Raw genomic sequence first — 9,115 nt, forward strand, 5'->3', positions numbered from 1 at the left:
CCGGTCCCTCTGCCTAGGGAGCCCGGGCCTCGAGCATCAGCTTGTGGGGTTTCTGCGTCCTTCCCGGCGTCGGCGCTCAGCCGTTGCCTGGCAACTGAGTCTTGGCCTCAGCATCTGCTAAGTGACGGAGGTTGCGTTCCTTGCCACCTCCTTCCAGGTCCTTCTCGCCACACCCTGGGAGAGACCTACCAGCGGTTGTGTGTGGCTTTCCAGGTAGCAGCAACCTAAGGAACCACACCCATTCCGCTCGTTCCATCTCTTCCCCTTCCCCCCCCCCCCCCCCCCCCCCCGCGCAGTTTGTACTAAGTCTCCCGGCACTTTTTAGCTTTGCAGATCCCAACAGAAAGCTACTAAATGCCTCGGGATCTGACGGCGCAGCCCTGAAACCAACAGCCCTGGTCCCGGAGAGCTTACAGCCTGGAGAAGATGAGAAAAGGCTGCAGAGGTTCAGGACAGCGCGATCCAGCAGACACCTGAGGGCCACAGGTGCAACTCCATAATGGAAAGGTTAAAGGCCAGAGGAGCGCGCCGCACACTTGCGCCTCGACATGCGGTGGTCGCTGCATTTCAAATGTGGGCTGGGCGAGTCACAGGAGCAGAGGAGAAAGAATGTCCTTAGGGTGAAAGGCAGCTCTGATCCCTCTCCCTCCTCAGCTGCAGGAATCCCACTTCCTCCTTTCCTCCCCTGGCAGATGGCCTGAGTGAAGCATGAGTCAGGAAAAAGGCCAGGGCCTTTCCCACCACGAGCCGAAGTCTCCAGGGCTTTAGTCTTGCTGGGAACCACTTATGGGGTGGATGTCTCCCGGGAGCTTGGAGATATGTGAAGAAAAGGGGGCCATCTCCCTTCTCCCATGAGCAGACATGAAAGCATGCCTGATAAGATTTCTGTCCCCGCCCCTCATGAAAATATTAACAAAACAAAATAAAACAAAACAAAAAAAAACCTCTGTAATCTGCTCTCAACCTTTCCCACCTTTCCAAAAACAGAGAGGGGCTAGCTGGGGCCCATGAGATTTTGCAAGCCTTGTAAAAATGACAGAATATACACACCTGGGAAGGTGGAAGTGGCTGATAGCAATTATGATGAGAACTCAGCTCCAGCATAGCCCAGACTGAAATAATTCCTTTATAAAAATTCTATTCAAAGCCATTCAAAGGTAACTCTGCTAGCTGCAGTTTTAGTTGGTGACATTTTATTAGTAAAACTTTACCAATAACAGTTTAGTTAAACACAGTCTAGTTAGCTTTAACTGTTAGTGCCACATAGCCTGGAGTCACCTGAGACAGTAATCTCAGTCGAAGGATTACCCCATCAGATTGGCCTACTGGCATGTCTGTAGGGGATCATCTCGACTGTTAATGGATGCAGGCAGATCCAGCCTATTGTATGTGCACCATTTCCTGGGAAGGTAGCCCTGGACTGTATTTCTTCTGATGGCTAAGCATGAATCTACAAGCCAGCCAGCAAGCAGCATCCCTCTATGATTTCTACTTTGAGCTCCTACCCTGAATTCCCTCAAGGATGGACTGTGGCCTGGAAGTGTAGACCAAATGAAACCTTTCCTCCCCTAAACTGCCTTGTTTGGAGTATTTTTTCACAGCATCAGAGGGGACCTAGCATGCACAGGAAGGAGGTTTTATTCAGGGCTATGACTGGAGGTGTAGGGACCACTGCTCTGGGTTCTTTCAGCCTGAGATTAAGGTCGGTCTCAGCTCCAGATCCAATCAACCTGGGCAAGTGAGACCTTGGAACCAAGGAGCAAGGTTGGTGATGTGGATAGGAATCTACAGAGGGGAACTGTGAGGCATGGGGGAAATCTGGCTAAACTGACGTAGCAGAATGAATACCTGCTGAATACAAACCAGAGATCAGGGATCCCCTGGAGGATTGTGGATGATGCGGATCTAGTGTGAAAGGAAGGGATGGGAGGGGGTGGGTTCTTGCTACACTGGCTTTGGGTTCTTTTGCTAAATCTAAATTGTACTAGAAAAATGCACAGATGGCCTGAGGAGATGACATGTAAGACAGAAGACTGCTACTCACCTCAGTTGTGGACCAAAGTGACAAGGACATCAAAGCACAACGTGGGGAGTAACTGAGTTTATTGGGGTTACTTACAGGAGTATACGCGAATGGGTTACCTACAGAAGCAGACACAACTGAAGACATCACCAAAAAAGTCCACCTCGACACATGTGATAACTCACCAAAGCTCAAACTCTGGAGATCTCCATATGATTTAGACATCATCTCCACAGGTTAGAGAGCCTTCTCCAGGCAGCTCAGCTTACTCTTTCCTTCCCTCTTTCCACTGCTCCCATAGCCTTGGGGAGATGCCCTGTATATCTCGTTAGTTTCAGGAACATTGTGAGACTTGTGAGTTGTTTACCCCCTTAGCTCATGAGCATTTTCCCTACTTTCCTGGTGGGAATATTTCAACTTAGAACTTTCATGTCTTAAAGAGACCTCTCCAGAGTGGAATGTTTGAACCCACAAGAAATTGCTAAACAATGGAAGAAGATTCAGAGCTATGGCCAAAGTTGACCGACCAAGCAACGATTTTGTGAATTTTACTAGACTGAAAGCTCATTAGGGCCAGGCTACTCACATCTTTTTTTTTTTTAATCTTGGATGGCTGAGTAGATACTCAGCAAGTATTTAATGACATATAAAAATTGTTGATTTGGCTTGAGTTTCCTCTAAAAGGAATCTAACCTGAGATCATATGCTCAGGAATTATTTGGGAGGTAATTCCAGGGAGCAGGAGTGTGTGGTCAGGAGGACTGAGAAGTGGGAGAGGCCATATCAAACCCGGATGCTGGTCTGGGACCTGGAAATTGCACATATCCCGTAACACTGAGATTGGCATTTGAAATGCAGGCCAATCAGACCCACATCACTGCTGCAAGCATGTGGAGCCTGGTCATGCCCAGAGAGCACCTCAGAGGTTGCATGTGGTCAGCACAGACATGTGTTGTGCCTGCTCCAATCTTTCCATGAGAATGAACCAGCCCTTGAATCCAATGTGAGGCTGAGGATGCAAGGGAGGCTGTGAGAGGTGGACAGAACAGCAGCAAAACAAACAGAACTTTATTGAAGTTTTAATTCCTTAAAAAAAAATTATGGCCGGGCGGTGGTGGCGCACGTCTTTAATCCCAGCACTCGGGAGGCAGAGGCAGGCGGATCTCTGTGAGTTCGAGGCCAGCCTGGGCTACCAAGTGAGTTCCAGGAAAGGCGCAAAGCTACACAGAGAAACCCTGTCTCGAAAAAAAACCAAAAAAAAAAAAAAAAAATTATGTATGTGTGACCCCATTGTGTATTCCAGGTACCTGAATGGAACTCAAGGAAAAGCAAACAAGTTCCATGTGTCTATGTGTTTAAGTCCCTCACATCTTAACTTGCAAAGCCCCTTGCCAGGAAGCGGGGTGAGGTGGGGCATGAAAACCCTCCTCTAAAGGAAAGTTACTAGAATAGGGACAAAGTGGGTATTTGTGAATACACAGGGATCAGATCAGCCTGCACTTCAAAAGCCAGTCTCAGTGTTACAGGATCCAACACCACGGACGTCCCTCTCAGAGCCCCAACTTGTATCTGGTTTCACTTACCTGTCTTGCTCGGGGCTGTCATCCTGTACCTCCTTCTACACTGCTCTGACCTACACAGAACCTGCAGAGGGATGGCTGTGCGCACGGCCCACACTGAAGTGCTGTGTGCACAGGATCCTGCTGTCTGCAGGTCTCCAGAGAGGTGTGAGCCAGTATTTCAGAGGCTCCATGAATTCGGGGAAACAGGCCGGTCCAGGGAGGTCATGGGATGGGGCCCACACAGCAGTGGAAAGCCTGTGCCGTGTCTCTTGAGAGACTTGGTTAGAAGCCTCTCTGCTAAGCCAAGGCAGGGAAGGAGAAATGAGAGGAGGCCGCCGTCTGGTCACATGAGCTGCACCTTCAGCACAACTTGAGTGGCATGCATTCTGTATTGATACTGAATTCTCACCCACCCTCGCTAAGGCCAGGAAAACCCATCCTGCTCATTAGATTGATGACAAAACCAAGAGGTGGGGAAAGCTACATAACTGGGCACAGATAATTACTGTTTTAAAATAGCAACATAAACTCATTTAAGTTGCCCAATATAACTGGACTCTAATTCACAGCATCTAACATATCTTAAAGTTAATTGGCGTAAGCATGCCTCCGCATTTGGTCTGTTTCCTGGCAGTCTTAAGGGACGGACCGATATGCACTCAGGCTTGTGGCTGGGGGGGAGGGGGGGTGCTGCCCAGCTGTGTTTCCCTGTAAATTTAAAGAGCATCACGAAGTCAAGTATCCAGGCACAATCACATGTCCACACTGGTCTCTAACTCTGTGCCAAGGCCGTGGAAAAATGAGGGCTAATGAGTGAGAAGAAGGCCGTTGTCCACCAAAACCATCTTAGCTAAATCAGGACATGGGCCAGGGTCCATGGTGAGGCTGAACAAGCTTCTACCTCACTGGATTTCTTGTCCTGGGTTTATTATTGTCAGTGGTGTAGAAAGCATGAGTGTCGCTGGCTTTTACAGTAGGCTGACTCACTGAACTGATCAAGTCCCTACAGTAACCTTAAGCATCAAATGTCTTTTTGCTTTATAGACAAATGTAAGGTAATCAAGAGGAATGATGGAATTAGGAAACTTTAAAAAAATATTTCTTGGCAACAGCTAGTCAAGTAATGGGCCTAAGCTACAATCAACATAGGCTAAAACCATTAGGGAAAGAGGGAGAGAGGGAGAGAAGGGGAGAGGGTGAGGGAGGGGGGCAGAGGGAGAGAGGGGAAGGTGGGGAGAGGAGAGAACTGACTGAAACTGGCCTTAAACTAGACCCTGAGTGTCACTTTCAGCTCAATGGGAATTAGAGCAGACATAGGGACAAGTTGGGTGACAGGAAATCGACAACTTTGGCCATTCTACAGGGTAACTGGTTAACTTCTCCAATAAATTAATGTTCTGGAGGCCAAGTGGAGGAAGGGCAGCTGTAGTCACCGAAGACTGAAGTGCTTCATAGTCATAAACAATATGAGGACTTTGCATCCTGATTCAAGCTCAAGAAAGCATCGAGACAGCACCAGAACTATGGCACTGTCCTGGTGTGCGACTGCAGAAAGTAATTAGTAATTCTGTTAGTTCAAATAGTGGCAGAATGGTTAGAAAAATGGTCATAAATGTGCACTGAAATATTTAGGGCAAAATGATTTAATAGCTTGGTTTTTCTAGAAGCACTCCAATAAAAAAAGAAAATAGATGAACATGACTGGAAAATTATGGTAATTTCTCATGCAGAATAAAGGGACTCATGGATCCATTGTACAATTGTTTCATCTCTTATAGATATTCAAAATTTTTCCATAATCACAGTGGGGTTACCAAGAGATATTGTTTCTTGCAAACGCAGAGCCCAAAATATCAGTTCAGCCCACAGTGTTAGGTGCCTGAGCCTGTGGGAGCCATTGGGAAGAGGTGTTTGTTTTCTGAGAGATGAGATTCCAAGTGCACAGAGGCATAAAAGTTTCTTTTGCTGGACCCCAACAGCCAAGGACATTAGTATAAAGTTAGACTTTTCTGACTGGGGGAGCAAAGGAAGCTGCGCACTGGAGGAAGCAGAGTCGTTGGCCAAGCAAGAAACAGACCGAGTTCTTGTGGGATCTGGGAACTGGCAGCAGGTCATACAACCCAGTGAGGCCGGGCTGTATAGACAGAGGCAGAACATGTGGGAGTGAATAATAAATACTCAGTCTCCTGAGATGGTGCTACAGCTGTGAAGGGTTCCACCCTAATCTTCCTTGTTCAGTGTCAGAAAATTGAGGCCATGTCTGTGTCAGAGTGACCCATGTAACTCAGATTCTGCAGGCCACAGAGGGACGTCCCACGTGGCTCAGATCCTGCAGGCCACAGAGGGACGTCCCACGTGGCTCAGATCCCGCAGGCCACAGAGGGACGTCCCACGTGGCTCAGATCCCACAGGCCACAGAGGGACGTCCCACGTGGCTCAGATCCCGCAGGCCACAGAGGGACGTCCCACGTGGCTCAGATCCTGCAGGCCAGAGGGACGTCCCACGTGGCTCAGATCCTGCAGGCCACAGAGGGACGTCCCACGTGGCTCAGATCCTGCAGGTCACAGAGGGATGTCCCACGTGGCTCAGATCGTGCAGGCCACAGAGGGATGTCCCACGTGGCTCAGATCCTGCAGGCCACAGAGGGACGTCCCACGTGGCTCAGATCCTGCAGGCCACAGAGGGATGTCCCACGTGGCTCAGATCCTGCAGGCCACAGAGGGATGTCCCACGTGGGTCAGATCCCTCAGGCCACAGAGGGATGTCCCACGTGGCTCAGATCCTGCAGGCCACAGAGGAACTTCCCACGTGGCTCAGATCCTGCAGGCCACAGTGGGACGTCCCACGAGGCTCAGATCCTGCAGGTCACAGAGGGACGTCCCACGAGGCTCAGATCCTGCAGGCCACAGAGGGACGCCCCCGTGGCTCAGATCCTGCAGGTCATTGAAGAACGTCCTGCTTCATCCATTTGGTTTCAAACAGCACAGGTGTTTTGAGACCGTGTCCTCAGTGCTAGTCACAAAGGCAGCTATCAGAGGTTTACAGTGGTACCCTGCATAGCATAAGCTGCAAGCCGCTGTGTTCACCACTCAAGGGCATTCCTTCGTGAACCCTCACTATCAGCTGTAGGACACAGCTTTCCCCGAGGAAGATGCCCTGTATACCATCGACAGCAACAGCACCCAGTGTCCACTGGGTACTTGCTACTTTCTAGGCACTGGGCTACGGCACACGTGCATGCCTCAACTCACCACCAGCTGCTGACTCCACGTGCCTCTGATGAACTCCAGTTTGGGAAAATCTGAGCCTTTGTTCATAAGTGAGCCAGTGTTCCTAGTTCCCTCCCACGAAGCCAAGGTCTTCCCCCCCACGTGCTGTCCTCCAGTGAGTTGGTTTTTTTAAATAGGAACCTGATTGCTTCTTTGTTTCCCTAAAATTCACCCAAATCTGAATTTTTCTCCTTCCTATTTTTTTTTCTCCCTTCTGAAAAACACGTGCCCACAAATGAATCAACCAGCAAAGTTTGGAAGGAAGGATTCCTGTATTCAAAGATCCCCCATTCATCAGACACCGCCTTCTTCTTCCAGTGTGGTTCCTGTTCCCGCCTATCTGGGCATGGTTCAGGCGAAAAGAAGGCAGCAGACATAAGGAAAAGTGTCTTTAGTTGTCATTGCCTTTCCACTTCTAACCTCCCGCAGTGACACACACACACACACACACACACACCCATCTGCTTTCATCATTTTCCCCTGTAGTTCAATCAATGCCACAAACTTTGCTGCCCCCTAGTGGCAGCCCAAGAGAATACCACTACAGCCTCCAGAGTCCACTTGCCTGACGACTCTCACCCATTTTCCTTTTCCACTGTACTTTGTAAATATAGCAAGATTAGACAGACCCTATTTAAAATTGTGAAATACGTGGTGCTTAGAGCTAACACCTGGATATGTTTGCTGCCACAGCAAACAGACATAAAGATCAGAGGCACCAAGATTCAATTTATAGAAACCTAGCTACAACAGTTTGCCAAATTTATGCTGCTTGGTGAAGCCAAAAACTGTACTAACCAGCCTATTGTTATGACATACACAAACACTCTTAGGATTAATTTTTTTAAACAGATCCAGGGTTGATTGTAGCCTCCTTTCCTACGACTATCCCTGTGCTTTGTCCCCAGCACAGCAGCCAGGGTCCCTGTGCCCCATCCTCGCATTGATCTAAAGCAGCTGACAAATGACTGAGACCTTTGCAGACAGGCTCTACATGTGCTTCAGGGAGTCACTGCTCACTCCTGCTCTGTGTGAACATTATTTTACTAGTGTAGTCTTTGCAGATGTAACTCCCTTGGGGTAAGCCTTAACATGGCTGGGATCCTTGTATGGCTGGTAGACAGAGCCATACAAGGAGAATGCCAAGTGAAGACTAGATTGTAGGGTCATTCATGGAAGCAGAAACACAGACCTCTATGAGAAGATGACCATGTGAAGAGGTAAGGACCCAGTCATACCCCAAGGGGAAGACAGCCATTGGAAAAGGCAACAACACACACACACAACCAATGGGAAATAGGTCATGTGTAGATGCCAGTACACACTAAAGACTGAAAATCTTCAAAGGTGTCTATCTTGCTGACACCATGACTCTGGATCTTTAGCCTCCAAACTGTGAGGACTGCTGGGACCCACACAACTGTTACAGTACCCCTCAGAGTGTAAAACAAAACCTGCCCAAATTTGCTTTCTATGGAAGTAATAAACCCATGACCCAAAGCAACTGGGACATTTAAGTTTATGGGTTACAGTGCACAGCGAAGCCAGGGCAGGAACCTAGAGGCAAGAAGGGAAGCAGAGACCGTGGACAAGGATGCTCACTGGCTTGCTCCCTGACAACACCCACAGTGGGCGGGGCCCTTCTGCATCAACTAGTAACTAAGAAAATAGCCCACGGGCAGTCTGATCTGCGCAATCGAGGCTCCCTCTTCCCATGGAACCTGGGTTTGTCAGCTGGGGCTGCTCCTGTCAGTGCTCCACAGGGCTCCGATCCTGCAGACCGCAGGGGTGTCCCACAGTCACAGGACTCCTTCTCGGGCATTGAAGCCCAAGGCCAAAAGGAGCCCAGGCTGTTCTTCCTTTGCTGCTGCTTCTCAAGACCACATGACAGGGTACTCATCACTAGTGCATGCATCCTCTCTAAACTGGAAGGCACCAGAGACACAGGAGTGTGGTGCGAAGTCCTCGGCAGAGCGGTGATTGGTCAGCTGGCCCTGTCCTCTGCAAGGCCACAGACCGGCTGTGGGAGAAGCTAGGTTTCTAGTTGCCTCCCACATGTTCCCTGAATCTGCACCCAGACAAAGCAGGGCCGCTGATGCACAGAATAATGCAGCTCATTCCTCATTCCCTCCAGGCATCCCCTAAGCCAACCTAAACAGCTGTTTTTCACTTCCATCCTTCTTACCAAGTATCACTCCCACCCATACAGGAAGAAAAAGATAAAATGTCTTTCTGACCCTTATTAGAAAGCACACACATC

The 9,115-nt window shown here is 49.1% G+C and overlaps 1 long non-coding RNA gene across 1 annotated transcript; it reads left to right on the top strand.

The window, feature by feature from the left end:
• The first annotated feature begins 73 nt into the window (after window positions 1-73).
• Window positions 74-970, top strand: LOC143268625 (uncharacterized). Its single transcript, XR_013044663.1, has 2 exons — window positions 74-213; window positions 326-970. It is a non-coding gene; the product is annotated as an uncharacterized LOC143268625 (long non-coding RNA).
• Window positions 971-9,115: the final 8,145 nt, after the last annotated feature.

This window comes from Peromyscus maniculatus, chromosome 15 (genome assembly GCF_049852395.1).
Source record: "Peromyscus maniculatus bairdii isolate BWxNUB_F1_BW_parent chromosome 15, HU_Pman_BW_mat_3.1, whole genome shotgun sequence".
NCBI lineage: Eukaryota > Metazoa > Chordata > Mammalia > Rodentia > Cricetidae > Peromyscus > Peromyscus maniculatus.